This window comes from Carassius carassius, chromosome 1, assembly GCF_963082965.1.
Source record: "Carassius carassius chromosome 1, fCarCar2.1, whole genome shotgun sequence".
Lineage (NCBI taxonomy): Eukaryota > Metazoa > Chordata > Actinopteri > Cypriniformes > Cyprinidae > Carassius > Carassius carassius.
The window spans coordinates 9,547,396-9,564,014 of record NC_081755.1 but is presented as its reverse complement, the minus strand read 5'-3'; the positions used below and the strand labels follow the sequence as shown (position 1 = coordinate 9,564,014).

General features: G+C 47.6%; 21 non-coding genes across 21 annotated transcripts; all 21 read right to left on the bottom strand.

Moving 5' to 3' along the window:
* Positions 1-340: 340 nt before the first annotated feature.
* On the bottom strand, positions 341-422 carry trnal-aag (transfer RNA leucine (anticodon AAG)). The gene has a single exon. It is a non-coding gene; the product is annotated as a tRNA-Leu (tRNA).
* A 1,260-nt stretch (positions 423-1,682) lies between these two features.
* Positions 1,683-1,764, bottom strand: trnal-aag (transfer RNA leucine (anticodon AAG)). Its single transcript has one exon. It is a non-coding gene; the product is annotated as a tRNA-Leu (tRNA).
* An 869-nt stretch (positions 1,765-2,633) lies between these two features.
* trnal-aag (transfer RNA leucine (anticodon AAG)) lies at positions 2,634-2,715 on the bottom strand. The gene has a single exon. It is a non-coding gene; the product is annotated as a tRNA-Leu (tRNA).
* Positions 2,716-3,589: 874 nt separating this feature from the next.
* trnal-aag (transfer RNA leucine (anticodon AAG)) lies at positions 3,590-3,671 on the bottom strand. The gene has a single exon. It is a non-coding gene; the product is annotated as a tRNA-Leu (tRNA).
* A 396-nt stretch (positions 3,672-4,067) lies between these two features.
* trnal-aag (transfer RNA leucine (anticodon AAG)) lies at positions 4,068-4,148 on the bottom strand. Its single transcript has one exon. It is a non-coding gene; the product is annotated as a tRNA-Leu (tRNA).
* An 852-nt stretch (positions 4,149-5,000) lies between these two features.
* Positions 5,001-5,083, bottom strand: trnal-aag (transfer RNA leucine (anticodon AAG)). The gene has a single exon. It is a non-coding gene; the product is annotated as a tRNA-Leu (tRNA).
* An 898-nt stretch (positions 5,084-5,981) lies between these two features.
* Positions 5,982-6,063, bottom strand: trnal-uag (transfer RNA leucine (anticodon UAG)). The gene has a single exon. It is a non-coding gene; the product is annotated as a tRNA-Leu (tRNA).
* Positions 6,064-6,454: 391 nt separating this feature from the next.
* Positions 6,455-6,536, bottom strand: trnal-aag (transfer RNA leucine (anticodon AAG)). The gene has a single exon. It is a non-coding gene; the product is annotated as a tRNA-Leu (tRNA).
* A 388-nt stretch (positions 6,537-6,924) lies between these two features.
* Positions 6,925-7,006, bottom strand: trnal-aag (transfer RNA leucine (anticodon AAG)). The gene has a single exon. It is a non-coding gene; the product is annotated as a tRNA-Leu (tRNA).
* Positions 7,007-7,874: 868 nt separating this feature from the next.
* trnal-aag (transfer RNA leucine (anticodon AAG)) lies at positions 7,875-7,956 on the bottom strand. The gene has a single exon. It is a non-coding gene; the product is annotated as a tRNA-Leu (tRNA).
* Positions 7,957-8,825: 869 nt separating this feature from the next.
* On the bottom strand, positions 8,826-8,907 carry trnal-aag (transfer RNA leucine (anticodon AAG)). Its single transcript has one exon. It is a non-coding gene; the product is annotated as a tRNA-Leu (tRNA).
* A 426-nt stretch (positions 8,908-9,333) lies between these two features.
* Positions 9,334-9,415, bottom strand: trnal-uag (transfer RNA leucine (anticodon UAG)). Its single transcript has one exon. It is a non-coding gene; the product is annotated as a tRNA-Leu (tRNA).
* Positions 9,416-9,806: 391 nt separating this feature from the next.
* On the bottom strand, positions 9,807-9,888 carry trnal-aag (transfer RNA leucine (anticodon AAG)). Its single transcript has one exon. It is a non-coding gene; the product is annotated as a tRNA-Leu (tRNA).
* A 388-nt stretch (positions 9,889-10,276) lies between these two features.
* Positions 10,277-10,358, bottom strand: trnal-aag (transfer RNA leucine (anticodon AAG)). The gene has a single exon. It is a non-coding gene; the product is annotated as a tRNA-Leu (tRNA).
* Positions 10,359-10,748: 390 nt separating this feature from the next.
* Positions 10,749-10,830, bottom strand: trnal-aag (transfer RNA leucine (anticodon AAG)). The gene has a single exon. It is a non-coding gene; the product is annotated as a tRNA-Leu (tRNA).
* Positions 10,831-11,692: 862 nt separating this feature from the next.
* trnal-aag (transfer RNA leucine (anticodon AAG)) lies at positions 11,693-11,774 on the bottom strand. The gene has a single exon. It is a non-coding gene; the product is annotated as a tRNA-Leu (tRNA).
* Positions 11,775-12,170: 396 nt separating this feature from the next.
* On the bottom strand, positions 12,171-12,252 carry trnal-aag (transfer RNA leucine (anticodon AAG)). The gene has a single exon. It is a non-coding gene; the product is annotated as a tRNA-Leu (tRNA).
* Positions 12,253-12,642: 390 nt separating this feature from the next.
* trnal-aag (transfer RNA leucine (anticodon AAG)) lies at positions 12,643-12,724 on the bottom strand. Its single transcript has one exon. It is a non-coding gene; the product is annotated as a tRNA-Leu (tRNA).
* Positions 12,725-13,592: 868 nt separating this feature from the next.
* Positions 13,593-13,674, bottom strand: trnal-aag (transfer RNA leucine (anticodon AAG)). The gene has a single exon. It is a non-coding gene; the product is annotated as a tRNA-Leu (tRNA).
* An 865-nt stretch (positions 13,675-14,539) lies between these two features.
* On the bottom strand, positions 14,540-14,621 carry trnal-aag (transfer RNA leucine (anticodon AAG)). The gene has a single exon. It is a non-coding gene; the product is annotated as a tRNA-Leu (tRNA).
* Positions 14,622-16,328: 1,707 nt separating this feature from the next.
* trnal-aag (transfer RNA leucine (anticodon AAG)) lies at positions 16,329-16,410 on the bottom strand. The gene has a single exon. It is a non-coding gene; the product is annotated as a tRNA-Leu (tRNA).
* Between the last annotated feature and the right edge of the window lie 209 nt (positions 16,411-16,619).

Sequence of the window (16,619 nt, the reverse complement as noted above, 5' to 3'; positions counted from 1 at the left end):
CATTCCTTTTGTCGCCTTCCACCTTCCGGAAGTAGAAGCAACGCTACCACACTAAGCCCTTTTCAATGAGTAAATCTGGCTGTTTCCATCCTTTTGCCTACTAATTGCTTTCCACTGTTATTTTATTCAAGTGATTTTCCTGTTTTGAAGTAACTTCACTGTGATTGTAAACTATTGGTGTCCCTGCTTTAACACGGTGCATCTGTAAGAAAGGAGCAGAGGCTGTGACAGGCTTTCAGCACCAACTTGGCTAAAAAGCAAGGAATGTAAAAGCGGCTGAATTTGGACGTTCATGCAGCATCACTTTGCGCAGCCACAGCAGTCTTCCAAAAAGATGTACTGGCAGCAGTGGGATTCGAACCCACGCCCTCGAAGAGACTGGAGCCTTAATCCAGCGCCTTGGACCGCTCGGCCACGCTACCCTGTGTACCTACGCTCTCCGGCTCGCTGCGACCGGTGGAAAAGTTTCTTTCCATTCCTTTTTTCGCCTTCCACCTTCCGGAAGTAGAAGCAACGCTACCACAGTAAGCCCTTTTCAATGAGTAAAACTGGCTGTTTCCATCCTTTTGCCTACTAAATGCTTTCCAATATTATTTTATTTTATTCAAGTGATAGGCCGTGACAGGCTTTCAGCACCGACTTGGCAAAAAAGCAAGGAATGTAAAAGCGGCCGAATTTGGACGTTCATGCAGCATCACTTTGCACAGCCACAGCAGTCTTCCAAAAGATGTTCTGGCAGCGGTGGGATTCGAACCCACACCCCCGAAGAGACTGGAGCCTTAATCCAGCACCTTGGACCGCTCGGCCATGCTTCCCTGTGTGCCTATGCCTCCGGCTCGCTACGACCGGTGGAAAAGTTTCTTTCAATTCCTTTTTTCGCCTTACACCTTCTGGAAGTAGAAGCAACGCTACCACACTAAGCCCTTTTCAATGAGTAAATCTGGCTGTTTCCATCCTTTTGCCTACTAAATGCTTTCCAATGTTATTTTATTTTATTCAAGTGATTTTCCTGTTTTGAAGTAACTTCACTGTGATTGTAAACTATTGGTGTCCCTGCTTCAACACGGTGTATCTGTAAGAAAGGAGCAGAGGCCGTGACAGGCTTTCAGCACCGACTTGGCTAAAAAGCAAGGAATGTAAAAGCGGCTGAATTTGGACGTTCATGCAGCATCACTTTGCGCGGCCACAGCAGTATTCCAAAAAGTTGTACTGGCAGCAGTGAGATTCGAACCTACGCCCCCGAAGAGACTGGAGCTTTAATCCAGTGCCTTGGACCGCTAGGCCATGCTAACCTTTGTGCATAGGCTCTCCGGCTCGCTACAACCGGTGGAAAAGTTTCTTTCCATTCCTTTTTTCGCCTTCCACCTTCCGGAAGTAGAAGCAACGCTACCACACTAAGCCCTTTTCAATGAGTAAATCTGGCTGTTTCCATCCTTTTGCCTACTAATTGCTTTCCACTGTTATTTTATTCAAGTGATTTTCCTGTTTTGAAGTAACTTCACTGTGATTGTAAACTATTGGTGTCCCTGCTTCAACATGGTGCATCTGTAAGAAAGGAGCAGAGGCCGTGACAGGCTTTCAGCACCGACTTGGCAAAAAAGCAAGGAATGTAAAAGCGGCTGAATTTGGACGTTCATGCAGCATCACTTTGCGCAGCCACAGCAGTCTTCCAAAAGATGTACTGGCAGCGGTGGGATTCGAACCCACGCCCCAGAAGAGACTGGAGCCTTAATCCAGCGCCTTGGACCGCTCGGCCACGCTACCCTGTGTACCTACGCTCTCCGGCTCGCTGCGACCGGTGGAAAAGTTTCTTTCCATTCCTTTTTTCGCCTTCCACCTTCCGGAAGTAGAAGCAACGCTACCACAGTAAGCCCTTTTCAATGAGTAAAACTGGCTGTTTCCATCCTTTTGCCTACTAAATGCTTTCCAATATTATTTTATTTTATTCAAGTGATTTTCCTGTTTTGAAGTAACTTCACTGTGATTGTAAACTATTGGTGTCCGTGCTTCAACACGGTGCATCTGTAAGAAAGGAGCAGAGGTCGTGACAGGCTTTCAGCACCGACTTGGCAAAAAAGCAAGGAATGTAAAAGCGGCTGAATTTGGACGTTCATGCAACATCACTTTGCGCAACCACAGCAGTCTTCCAAAAATATGTACTGGCAGCGGTAGGATTCGAACCCACGCCCCCAAAGAGACTGGAGCCTTAATACAGCGCCTTGGACCGCTCGGCCTTGCTACCCTGTGTGCCTACGCTCTACAGCTCGCTACGACCGGTGGAAAAGTTTCTTTCCATTCCTTTTTTTGCCTTCCACCTTCCGGAAGTAGAAGCAACGCTACCACACTAAGCCCTTTTCAATGAGTAAATCTGGCTGTTTCCATCCTTTTGCCTACTAATTGCTTTCCACTGTTATTTTATTCAAGTGATTTCCCTGTTTTGAAGTAACTTCACTGTGATTGTAAACTATTGGTGTCCCTGCTTCAACACGGTGCATCTGTAAGAAAGGAGCAGAGGCCGTGACAGGCTTTCAGCACCGACCTGGCTAAAAAGCAAGGAATGTAAAAGCGGCTGAATTTGGACGTTCATGCAGCATCACTTTGCGCAGCCACAGCAGTCTTCCAAAAAGATGTACTGGCAGCAGTGGGATTCGAACCCACACCCCCGAAGAGACTGGAGCCTTAATCCAGCGCCTTGGACCGCTCGGCCATGCTACCCTGTGTGCCTATGCTCTCCGGCTCGCTACGACCGGTGGAAAAGTTTCTTTCCATTCCTTTTTTCGCCTTCCACCTTCCGGAAGTAGAAGCAACGCTACCACACTAAGCCCTTTTCAATGAGTAAATCTGGCTGTTTCCATCCTTTTGCCTACTAAATGCTTTCCAATGTTATTTTATTTTATTCAAGTGATTTTCCTGTTTTGAAGTAACTTCACTGTGATTGTAAACTATTGGTGTCCCTGCTTCAACACGGTGCATCTGTAAGAAAGGAGCAGAGGCTGTGACAGGCTTTCAGCACCGACTTGGCTAGAAAGCAAGGAATGTAAAAGCGGCTGAATTTGGACATTCATGCAGCATCACTTTGCGCAGCCACAGCAGTCTTCCAAAAATATCTACCTGCAGCGGTGGGATTCGAACCTACGCCCCCGAAGAGACTGGAGCCTTAATCCAGCACCTTGGACCGCTCGGCCATGCTACCCTGTATGCCTACGCTCTCCGGCTCGCTACGACCGGTGGAAAAGTTTCTTTCCATTCCTTTTTTCGCCTTCCACCTTCCGGAAGTAGAAGCAACGCTACCACACTAAGCCCTTTTCAATGAGTAAATCTGGCTGTGTCCATCCTTTTGCCTACTAAATGCTTTCCAATGTTATTTTATTTTATTCAAGTGATTTTCCTGTTTTGAAGTAACTTCACTGTGATTGTAAACTATTGGTGTCCCTGCTTTAACACGGTGTACCTGTAAGAAAGGAGCAGAGGCCGTGACAGGCTTTCAGCACCGACTTGGCTAAAAAGCAAGGAATGTAAAAGTGGCTGAATTTGGACGTTCATGCAGCATCACTTTGCGCAGCCACAGCAGTCTTCCAAAAAGATGTACTGGCAGCAGTGGGATTTGAACCCACACCCCCGAAGAGACTGGAGCCTTAATCCAGCACCTTGGACCGCTCGGCCATGCTACCCTGTGTGCCTATGCTCTCTGGCTCGCTACGACCGGTGGAAAAGTTTCTTTCCATTCCTTTTTTCGCCTTCCACCTTCCGGAAGTAGAAGCAAAGCTACCACACTAAGCCCTTTTCAATGAGTAAATCTGGCTGTTTCCATCCTTTTGCCTACTAAATGCTTTCCAATGTTATTTTATTTTATTCAAGTGATTTTCCTGTTTTGAAGTAACTTCACTGTGATTGTAAACTATTGGTGTCCCTGCTTCAACACGGTGCATCTGTAAGAAAGGAGCAGAGGCCGTGACAGGCTTTCAGCACCGACTTGGCTAAAAAGCAAGGAATGTAAAAGCGGCTGAATTTGGACGTTCATGCAGCATCACTTTGCGCAGCCACAGCAGTCTTCCAAAAAGATGTACTGGCAGCAGTGGGATTCGAACCCACGCCCCGAAGAGACTGGAGCCTTAATCCAGCATCTTGGACCGCTCGGCCATGCTACCCTGTGTGCCAACGCTCTCCGGCTGGCTATGACCGGTGGAAAAGTTTCTTTCCATTCCTTTTTTCGCCTTCCACCTTCCGGAAGTAGAAGCAACGCTACCACACTAAGCCCTTTTCAATGAGTAAATCTGGCTGTTTCCATCCTTTTGCCTACTAATTGCTTTCCACTGTTATTTTATTCAAGTGATTTCCCTGTTTTGAAGTAACTTCACAGTGATTGTAAACTATTGGTGTCCCTGCTTCAACACGGTGCATCTGTAAGAAAGGAGCAGAGGCCGTGACAGGCTTTCAGCACCGACTTGGCAAAAAAGCAAGGAATGTAAAAGCGGCTGAATTTGGACGTTCATGCAGCATCACTTTGCGCAGCCACACAAAAGATGTACTAACAGCGGTGGGATTCGAACCCACGCCCCCGAAGAGACTGGAGCCTTAATCCCGCGCCTTGGACCGCTCGGCCACGCTACCCTGTCTACCTACCCTCTCCGACTCGCTACGACCGGTGGAAAAGTTTCTTTGCATTCCTTTTTTATTCGCCTTCCACCTTCAGGAAGTAGAAGCAACGCTACCACACTAAGCCCTTTTCAATGAGTAAATCTGGCTGTTTCCATCCTTTTGCCTACTAATTGCTTTCCACTGTTATTTTATTCAAGTGATTTCCCTGTTTTGAAGTAACTTCACTGTGATTGTAAACTATTGGTGTCCCTGCTTCAACACGGTGCATCTGTAAGAAAGGAGCAGAGGCCGTGACAGGCTTTCAGCACCGACTTGGCAAAAAAGCAAGGAATGTAAAAGCGGCTGAATTTGGACGTTCATGCAGCATCACTTTGCGCAGCCACAGCAGTCTTCCAAAAAGATGTGCAGCAGTGGGATTCGAACCCACGCCCCAGAAGAGACTGGAGCCTTAATCCAGCGCCTTGGACCGCTCGGCCATGCTACCCTGTGTGCCTACGCTCTCCGGCTGGCTACGACCGGTGGAAAAGTTTCTTTCCATTCCTTTTTTCGCCTTCCACCTTCTGGAAGTAGAAGCAACGCTACCACACTAAGACCTTTTCAATGAGTAAATCTGGCTGTTTCCATCCTTTTGCCTACTAATTGCTTTCCACTATTATTTTATTCAAGTGATTTTCCTGTTTTGAAGTAACTTCACTCTGATTGTAAACTAATGGTGTCCCTGCTTCAACACGGTGCATCTGTAAGAAAGGAGCAGAGGCCGTGACAGGCTTTCAGCACCGGCTTGGCTAAAAAGCAAGGAATGTAAAGGTGGCTGAATTTGGACGTTCATGCAGCATCCCTTTGCGCAGCCACAGCAGTCTTCCAAAAGAATTACTGGCAGTGGTGGGATTCGAACCCAAGCCCCCGAAGAGACTGGAGCATTAATCTAGCGCCTTGGACCGCCCGGCCACGCTACCCCTTGTGCCTGCGCTCTCCGGCTCGCTACGACCGGTGGAAAGGTTTCTTTCCATTCCTTTTTTCGCCTTCCACCTTACGGAAGTAGAAGCAACGCTACCACACCACCTTCCGGAAATAGAGGCAACGCTACCACACTAAGCCCTTTGCAGTGTAAAACTGGCTGTTTCCATCCTTTCGCCTACTAAATGCTTTCCAATTTTATTTTATTTTATTCAAGTGATTTTCCTGTTTTGAAGTAACTTCACTGTGATTGTAAACTATTGGTGTCCCTGCTTCAACACGGTGCATCTGTAAGAAAGGAGCAGAGGCCGTGACAGGCTTTCAGCACCGACTTGGCTAAAAAGCAAGGAATGTAAAAGCGGCTGAATTTGGACGTTCATGCAGCATCACTTTGCGCAGCCACAGCAGTCTTCCAAAAGATGTACTGACAGCGGTGGGATTCGAACCCACGCCGCCGAAGAGACTGGAGCCTAAATCCAGCGCCTTGGACCGCTCGGCCACGCTACCCTGTGTACCTACGCTCTCCGGCTCGCTACGACCGGTGGAAAAGTTTCTTTCCATTCCTTTTGTCGCCTTCCACCTTACGGAAGTAGAAGCAACGCTACCACACTAAGCCCTTTTCAATGAGTAAATCTGGCTGTTTCCATCCTTTTGCCTACTAATTGCTTTCCACTGTTATTTTATTCAAGTGATTTTCCTGTTTTGAAGTAACTTCACTGTGATTGTAAACTATTGGTGTCCCTGCTTTAACAAGGTGCATCTGTAAGAAAGGAGCAGAGGCTGTGACAGGCTTTCAGCACCAACTTGGCTAAAAAGCAAGGAATGTAAAAGCGGCTGAATTTGGACGTTCATGCAGCATCACTTTGCGCAGCCACAGCAGTCTTCCAAAAAGATGTACTGGCAGCAGTGGGATTCGAACCCACGCCCTCGAAGAGACTGGAGCCTTAATCCAGCGCCTTGGACCACTCAGCCATGCTACCCTGTATGCGTACGCTCTCCGGCTCGCTACGACCGGTGGAAAAGTTTCTTTCTATTCCTTTTTTTGCCTTCCACCTTCCGGAAGTAGAAGCAACGCTACCACACTAAGCCCTTTTCAAATCTGGCTCTTTCCATCCTTTTGCCTACTAAATGCTTTCCAATGTTATTTTATTTTATTCAAGTGATTTTCCTGTTTTGAAGTAACTTCACTGTGATTGTAAACTATTGGTGTCCCTGCTTCAACACGGTGCATCTGTAAGAAAGGAGCAGAGGCCGTGACAGGATTTCAGCACCGACTTGGCTAAAAAGCAAGGAATGTAAAAGCGGCTGAATTTGGACGTTCATGCAGCATCACTTTGCGCAGCCACAGCAGTCTTCCAAAAGATGTACTGGCAGCGGTGGGATTCGAACCCACGCCCCAGAAGAGACTGGAGCCTTAATCCAGCGCCTTGGACCGCTCGGCCACGCTACCCTGTGTACCTACGCTCTCCGGCTCGCTGCGACCGGTGGAAAAGTTTCTTTCCATTCCTTTTTTCGCCTTCCACCTTCCGGAAGTAGAAGCAACGCTACCACAGTAAGCCCTTTTCAATGAGTAAAACTGGCTGTTTCCATCCTTTTGCCTACTAAATGCTTTCCAATATTATTTTATTTTATTCAAGTGATTTTCCTGTTTTGAAGTAACTTCACTGTGATTGTAAACTATTGGTGTCCCTGCTTCAACACGGTGCATCTGTAAGAAAGGAGCAGAGGCCGTGACAGGCTTTCAGCACCGACTTGGCAAAAAAGCAAGGAATGTAAAAGCGGCTGAATTTGGACGTTCATGCAGCATCACTTTGCGCGGCCACAGCAGTATTCCAAAAAGTTGTACTGGCAGCAGTGGGATTCGAACCTACGCCCCCGAAGAGACTGGAGCCTTAATCCAGTGCCTTGGACCGCTAGGCCATGCTAACCTTTGTGCATAGGCTCTCCGGCTCGCTACAACCGGTGGAAAAGTTTCTTTCCATTCCTTTTTTCGCCTTCCACCTTCCGGAAGTAGAAGCAACGCTACCACACTAAGCCCTTTTCAATGAGTAAATCTGGCTGTTTCCATCCTTTTGCCTACTAATTGCTTTCCACTGTTATTTTATTCAAGTGATTTTCCTGTTTTGAAGTAACTTCACTGTGATTGTAAACTATTGGTGTCCCTGCTTCAACACGGTGCATCTGTAAGAAAGGAGCAGAGGCCGTGACAGGCTTTCAGCACCGACTTGGCAAAAAAGCAAGGAATGTAAAAGCGGCTGAATTTGGACGTTCATGCAGCATCACTTTGCGCAGCCACAGCAGTCTTCCAAAAGATGTACTGGCAGCGGTGGGATTCGAACCCACGCCCCAGAAGAGACTGGAGCCTTAGTCCAGCGCCTTGGACCGCTCGGCCACGCTACCCTGTGTACCTACGCTCTCCGGCTCGCTGCGACCGGTGGAAAAGTTTCTTTCCATTCCTTTTTTCGCCTTCCACCTTCCGGAAGTAGAAGCAACGCTACCACAGTAAGCCCTTTTCAATGAGTAAAACTGGCTGTTTCCATCCTTTTGCCTACTAAATGCTTTCCAATATTATTTTATTTTATTCAAGTGATTTTCCTGTTTTGAAGTAACTTCACTGTGATTGTAAACTATTGGTGTCCGTGCTTCAACACGGTGCATCTGTAAGAAAGGAGCAGAGGTCGTGACAGGCTTTCAGCACCGACTTGGCAATAAAGCAAGGAATGTAAAAGCGGCTGAATTTGGACGTTCATGCAGCATCACTTTGCGCAACCACAGCAGTCTTCCAAAAATATGTACTGGCAGCGGTAGGATTCGAACCCACGCCCCCAAAGAGACTGGAGCCTTAATACAGCACCTTGGACCGCTCGGCCTTGCTACCCTGTGTGCCTACGCTCTACAGCTCGCTACGACCGGTGGAAAAGTTTCTTTCCATTCCTTTTTTTGCCTTCCACCTTCCGGAAGTAGAAGCAACGCTACCACACTAAGCCCTTTTCAATGAGTAAATCTGGCTGTTTCCATCCTTTTGCCTACTAATTGCTTTCCACTGTTATTTTATTCAAGTGATTTCCCTGTTTTGAAGTAACTTCACTGTGATTGTAAACTATTGGTGTCCCTGCTTCAACACGGTGCATCTGTAAGAAAGGAGCAGAGGCCGTGAAAGGCTTTCAGCACCGACCTGGCTAAAAAGCAAGGAATGTAAAAGCGGCTGAATTTGGACGTTCATGCAGCATCACTTTGCGCAGCCACAGCAGTCTTCCAAAAAGATGTACTGGCAGCAGTGGGATTCGAACCCACACCCCCGAAGAGACTGGAGCCTTAATCCAGCGCCTTGGACCGCTCGGCCATGCTACCCTGTGTGCCTATGCTCTCCGGCTCGCTACGACCGGTGGAAAAGTTCCTTTCCATTCCTTTTTTCGCCTTCCACCTTCCGGAAGTAGAAGCAACGCTACCACACCACCTTCCGGAAATAGAGGCAACGCTACCACACTAAGCCCTTTGCAGTGTAAAACTGGCTGTTTCCATCCTTTCGCCTACTAAATGCTTTCCAATTTTATTTTATTTCATTCAAGTGATTTTCCTGTTTTGAAGTAACTTCACTGTGATTGTAAACTATTGGTGTCCCTGCTTCAACACGGTGCATCTGTAAGAAAGGAGCAGAGGCCGTGACAGGCTTTCAGCACCGACTTGGCTAAAAAGCAAGGAATGTAAAAGCGGCTGAATTTGGACGTTCATGCAGCATCACTTTGCGCAGCCACAGCAGTCTTCCAAAAGATGTACTGACAGCGGTGGGATTCGAACCCACGCCCCCGAAGAGACTGGAGCCTAAATCCAGCACCTTGGACCGCTCGGCCACGCTACCCTGTGTACCTACGCTCTCCGGCTCGCTACGACCGGTGGAAAAGTTTCTTTCCATTCCTTTTGTCGCCTTCCACCTTACGGAAGTAGAAGCAACGCTACCACACTAAGCCCTTTTCAATGAGTAAATCTGGCTGTTTCCATCCTTTTGCCTACTAATTGCTTTCCACTGTTATTTTATTCAAGTGATTTTCCTGTTTTGAAGTAACTTCACTGTGATTGTAAACTATTGGTGTCCCTGCTTTAACACGGTGCATCTGTAAGAAAGGAGCAGAGGCTGTGACAGGCTTTCAGCACCAACTTGGCTAAAAAGCAAGGAATGTAAAAGCGGCTGAATTTGGACGTTCATGCAGCATCACTTTGCGCAGCCACAGCAGTCTTCCAAAAAGATGTACTGGCAGCAGTGGGATTCGAACCCACGCCCTCGAAGAGACTGGAGCCTTAATCCAGCGCCTTGGACCACTCAGCCATGCTACCCTGTATGCGTACGCTCTCCGGCTCGCTACGACCGGTGGAAAAGTTTCTTTCTATTCCTTTTTTTGCCTTCCACCTTCCGGAAGTAGAAGCAACGCTACCACACTAAGCCCTTTTCAAATCTGGCTCTTTCCATCCTTTTGCCTACTAAATGCTTTCCAATGTTATTTTATTTTATTCAAGTGATTTTCCTGTTTTGAAGTAACTTCACTGTGATTGTAAACTATTGGTGTCCCTGCTTCAACACGGTGCATCTGTAAGAAAGGAGCAGAGGCCGTGACAGGCTTTCAGCACCGACTTGGCTAAAAAGCAAGGAATGTAAAAGCGGCTGAATTTGGACGTTCATGCAGCATCACTTTGCGCAGCCACAGCAGTCTTCCAAAAGATGTACTGGCAGCGGTGGGATTCGAACCCACGCCCCCAAAGAGACTGGAGACTTAATTCAGCGCCTTGGACCGCTCGGCTACGCTACCCTGTGTACCTACGCTCACCGGCTCGCTACGACCGGTGGAAAAGTTTCTTTCCATTCCTTTTTTCGCCTTCCACCTTCCGGAAGTAGAAGCAACGCTACCACACTAAGCCCTTTTCAATGAGTAAATCTGGCTGTTTCCATCCTTTTGCCTACTAATTGCTTTCCACTGTTATTTTATCCAAGTGATTTTCCTGTTTTGAAGTAACTTCACTGTGATTGTAAACTATTGGTGTCCCTGCTTCAACACGGTGCATCTGTAAGAAAGGAGCAGCGGCCGTGACAGGCTTTCAGCACCGACTTGGCAAAAAAGCAAGGAATGTAAAAGCGGCTGAATTTGGACGTTCATGCAGCATCAGTTTGCGCAGCCACAGCAGTCTTCCAAAAGATGTACTGGCAGCGGTGGGATTCGAACCCACGCTCACGAAGAGACTTGAGCCTTAATCTAGCGCCTTGGACCGCTCGGCCACGCTACCCCTTGTGCCTGTGCTCTTCGGCTCGCTACGACCGGTGGAAAGGTTTCTTTCCATTCCTTTTTTCGCCTTCCACCTTCCGGTAATAGAGGCAACTCTACCACACTAAGCCCTTTTCAATGAGTAAAACTGTCTGTTTCCATCCTTTTGCCTACTAATTGCTTTCCAATGTTATTTTATTCAAGTGATTTTCCTGTTTTGAAGTAACTTCACTGTGATTGTAAACTATTGATGTCCCTGCTTCAACACGGTGCATCTGTAAGAAAGGAGCAGAGGCCGTGACAGGCTTTCAGCACCGACTTGGCTAAAAAGCAAGGAATGTAAAAGCGGCTGAATTTGGACGTTCATGCAGAATCACTTTGCGCAGCCACAGCAGTCTTCCAAAAAGATGTACTGGCAGCAGTGGGATTCGAAACTATGCCCCCAAAGAGACTGGAGCCTTAATCCAGCACCTTGGACCGCTCGGCCATGCTACCCTGTGTGCCTACGCTCTCCGGCTCGCTAATACCGGTGGAAAAGTTTCTTTCCATTCCTTTTTTTGCCTTCCAACTTCCGGAAGTAGAAGCAACGCTACCACACTAAGCCCTTTTCAAATCTGGCTGTTTCCATCCTTTTGCCTACTAAATGCTTTCCAATGTTATTTTATTTTATTCAAGTGATTTTCCTGTTTTGAAGTAACTTCACGGTGATTGTAAATTATTGGTGTCCCTGCTTCAACACAGTGCATCTGAAAGAAAGGAGCAGAGGCCGTGACAGGCTTTCAGCACTGACTTGGCTAAAAAGCAAGGAATGTAAAAGCGGCTGAATTTAGACGTTCATGCAGCATCACTTTGCGCAGTCACAGCAGTCTTCCAAAAAGATGTACTGGCAGCAGTGGGATTTGAACCCACGCCCCGGAAGAAACTGGAGCCTTAATCCAGCGCCTTGGACCGCTCGGCCATGCTACCCTGTGTGCCTATGCTCTCTGGCTTGCTACGACCGGTGGAAAAGTTTCTTTCCATTCCTTTTTTTCGCCTTCCACCTTCCGGAAGTAGAAGCAACGCTACCACACTAAGCCCTTTTCAATGAGTAAATCTGGCTGTTTCCATCCTTTTGCCTACTAAATGCTTTCCAATGTTATTTTATTTTATTCAAGTGATTTTCCTGTTTTGAAGTAACTTCACTGTGATTGTAAACTATTGGTGTCCCTGCTTCAAAACGGTGCATCTGTAAGAAAGGAGCAGAGGCCGTTACAGGCTTTCAGCACCGACTTGGCTAAAAAGCAAAGAATGTAAAAGCGGCTGAATTTGGACGTTCATGCAGCATCACTTTGCGCAGCCACAGCAGTCTTCCAAAAGATGTTCTGGCAGCAGTGGGATTCGAACCCACGTCCCCGAAGAGACTGGAGCCTTAATCCAGCGCCTTGGACCGCTCGGCCACGCTACCCTGTGTACCTACGCTATCCGGCTCGCTACGACCGGTGGAAAAGTTTCTTTCCATTCCTTTTTTTGCCTTCCACCTTCCGGAAGTAGAAGCAACGCTACCACACTAAGCCCTTTTCAATGAGTAAATCTGGCTGTTTCCATCCTTTTGCCTACTAATTGCTTTCCACTGTTATTTTATTCAAGTGATTTTCCTGTTTTGAAGTAACTTCACTGTGATTGTAAACTATTGGTGTCCCTGCTTCAACACGGTGCATCTGTAAGAAAGGAGCAGAGGCCGTGACAGGCTTTCAGCACCGACTTGGCAAAAAAGCAAGGAATGTAAAAGCGGCTGAATTTGGATATTCATGAAGCATCACTTTGCGCAGCCACAGCAGTCTTCCAAAAGATGTACTGACAGCGGTGGGATTTGAACCCACGCCCCCGAAGAGACTGGAGCCTTAATCTAGAGCCTTGGACCGCTCGGCCACGCTACCCCGTGTGCCTGCGCTCTCCGGCTCGCTACGACCGGTGCAAAAGTTTCTTTCCATTCCTTTTTTCGCCTTCCACCTTCCGGAAATAGAGGCAACGCTACCGCACTAAGCCCTTTTCAATGAGTAAAACTGGCTGTTTCCATCCTTTTGCCTACTAAATGCTTTCCAAAGTTATTTTATTTTATTCAAGTGATTTTCCTGTTTTGAAGTAACTTCACTGTGATTGTAAACTATTGGTGTCCCTGCTTCAACACGGTGCATCTGTAAAAAAGGAGCAGGGGCCGTGACAGGCTTTCAGCACCGACTTGGCTAAAAAGCAAGGAATGTAAAAGCGGCTGAATTTGGACGTTCATGCAGCATCACTTTGCGCAGCCACAGCAGTCTTCCAAAAAGATGTACTGGCAGCAGTGGGATTCGAACCCACGCCCCAGAAGAGACTGGAGCCTTAACCCAGCGCCTTGGACCGCTCGGCCATGCTAACCTGTGTGCCTACGCTCCCCGGCTGGCTACGACCGGTGGAAAAGTTTCTTTCCTTTCCTTTTTTCGCCTTCCACCTTCTGGAAGTAGAAGCAACGCTACCACACTAAGCCCTTTTCAATGAGTAAATCTGGCTGTTTCCATCCTTTTGCCTACTAATTGCTTTCCACTATTATTTTATTCAAGTGATTTTCCTGTTTTGAAGTAACTTCACTGTGATTGTAAACTATTGGTGTCCCTGCTTCAACACGGTGCATCTGTAAGAAAGGAGCAGAGGCCGTGACAGGCTTTCAGCACCGGCTTGGCTAAAAAGCAAGGAATGTAAAAGTGGCTGAATTTGGACGTTCATGCAGCATCCCTTTGCGCAGCCACAGCAGTCTTCCAAAAGAAGACCTGGCAGCGGTGGGATTCGAACCCACGCCCCTGAAGAGACTGGAGCCTTAATGCAGCGCCTTGGACCGCTCGGCCACGCTACCCTGTGTACCTACGCTCTCCGGCTCGCTACGACCGGTGGAAAAGTTTCTTTCCATTCCTTTTTTCGCCTTCCACCATCCGGAAGTAGAAGCAACGCTACCACACCAAGCCCTTTTCAATGAGTAAATCTGTCTGTTTCCATCCTTTTGCCTACTAATTGCTTTCCACTGTTATTTTATCCAAGTGATTTTCCTGTTTTGAAGTAACTTCACTGTGATTGTAAACTATTGGTGTCCCTGCTTCAACACGGTGCATCTGTAAGAAAGGAGCAGAGGCCATGACAGGCTTTCAGCACCGACTTTGCAAAAAAGCAAGGAATGTAAAAGCGGCTGAATTTGGACGTTCATGCAGCATCACTTTGCGCAGCCACAGCAGTCTTCCAAAAGATGTACTGGCAGCGGTGGGATTAGAACCCACACCCCCGAAGTGACTGGAGCATTAATCTAGCGCCTTGGACCGCTCGGTCACGCTACCCCTTGTGCCTGCGCTCTCCGGCTCGCTACGACCGGTGGAAAGGTTTCTTTCCATTCCTTTTTTCGCCTTCCACCTTCCAGAAATAGAGGCAACGCTACCACACTAAGCCCTTCGCAGTGTAAAACTGGCTGTTTCCATCCTTTTGCCTACTAAATGCTTTCCAATTTTATTTTATTTTATTCAAGTGATTTTCCTGTTTTGAAGTAACTTCACTGTGATTGTAAACTATTGGTGTCCCTGCTTCAACACGGTGCATCTGTAAGAAAGGAGCAGAGGCCGTGACAGGCTTTCAGCACCGACTTGGCTAAAAAGCAAGGAATGTAAAAGCGGCTGAATTTGGACGTTCATGCAGCATCACTTTGCGCAGCCACAGCAGTCTTCCAAAAGATGTACTGGCAGCGGTGGGATTCGAACCCACACCCCCGAAGAGACTGGAGCCTTAATCTAGCGCCTTGGACCGCTCGGCCACGCTACCCCTTGTGCCTGCGCTCTCCGGCTCGCTACGACCGGTGGAAAGGTTTCTTTCCATTCCTTTTTTCGCCTTCCACCTTCCTGAAATAGAGGCAACGCTACCACACTAAGCCCTTTTCAATGAGTAAATCTGGCTGTTTCCATCCTTTTGCCTACTAATTGCTTTCCACTGTTATTTTATTCAAGTGATTTCCCTGTTTTGAAGTAACTTCACTGTGATTGTAAACTATTGGTGTCCCTGCTTCAACACGGTGCATCTGTAAGAAAGGAGCAGAGGACGTGACAGGCTTTCAGCACCGACTTGGCTAAAAAGCAAGGAATGTAAAAGCGGCTGAATTTGGACGTTCATGCAGCATCACTTTGCGCAGCCACAGCAGTCTTCCAAAAGATGTACTGGCAGCGGTGGGATTCGAACCCACGCCCCTGAAGAGACTGGAGCCTTAATGCAGCGCCTTGTACCGCTCGGACACGCTACCCTGTGTACCTACGCTCTCCGGCTCGCTCTCTAAGCCCTTTGCAGTGTAAAACTGGCTGTTTCCATCCTTTTGCCTACTAAATGCTTTCCAATTTTATTTTATTTTATTCAAGTGATTTTCCTGTTTTGAAGTAACTTCACTGTGATTGTAAACTATTGGTGTCCCTGCTTCAACACGGTGCATCTGTAAGAAAGGAGCAGAGGCCGTGACAGGCTTTCAGCACCGACTTGGCAAAAAAGCAAGGAATGTAAAAGCGGCTGAATTTGGACGTTCATGCAGCATCACTTTGCGCAGCCACAGCAGTCTTCCAAAAGATGTACTGGCAGCTGTGGGATTCGAACCCACGCCCCCGAAGAGACTGGAGCCTTGGACCGCTCGGCCTTGCTACCCTGTGTGCCTACGCTCTTCGGCTCGCTACGACCGGTGGAAAAGTTTATTTCCATTCCTTTTTTCGCCTTACACCTGGAAGTAAAAGCAACGCTACCACACTAAGCCCTTTTCAATGAGTAAATCTGGCTGTTTCCATCCTTTTGCCTACTAATTGCTTTCCACTGTTATTTTATTCAATTGATTTTCCTGTTTTGAAGTAAATTCACTGTAATTGTAAACTATTGGTGTCCCTGCTTCAACACGGTGCATCTGTAAGAAAGGAGCAGAGGCCGTGACAGGCTTTCTGCACCGACTTGGCTAAAAAGCAAGGAATGTAAAAGCGGCTGAATTTGGACGTTCATGCAGCATCACTTTGCGCAGCCACAGCAGTCTTCCAAAAGATGTACTGGCAGCCGTGGGATTCGAACCCACGCCCCCGAAGAGACTGGAGCCTTGGACCGCTCGGCCTTGCTACCCTGTGTGCCTACGCTCTCCAGCTCGCTATGACCGGTGGAAAAGTTTCTTTCCATTCCTTTTTTCGCCTTACACCTTCCGGAAGTAAAAGCAACGCTACCACACTAAGCCCTTTTCAATGAGTAAATCTGGCTGTTTCCATCCTTTTGCTTACTAATTGCTTTCCACTGTTATTTTATTCAAGTGATTTTCCTGTTTTGAAGTAACTTCACTGTGATTGTAAACTATTGGTGTCCCTGCTTCAACACGGTGCATCTGTAAGAAAGGAGCAGAGGCCGTGACAGGCTTTCAGCACCGACTTGGCTAAAAAGCAAGGAATGTAAAAGCGGCTGAATTTGGACGTTCATGCAGCATCACTTTGCGCAGCCACAGCAGTCTTCCAAAAGATGTACTGGCAGCGGTGGGATTCGAACCCACACCCCCGAAGAGACTGGAGCCTTAATCCATCGCCTTGGACCGCTCGGCCACGCTACCCTGTGTACCTGCGCTCTCCGGCTCGCTACGACCGGTGGAAAGGTTTCTTTCCATTCCTTTTTTCGCCTTCCACCTTCCTGAAATAGAGGCAACGCTACCACACTAAGCCCTTTTCAATGAGTAAATCTGGCTGTTTCCATCCTTTTGCCTACTAGTTGCTTTCCACTGTTATTTTATTCAAGTGATTTTCCTGTTTTGAAGTAACTTCA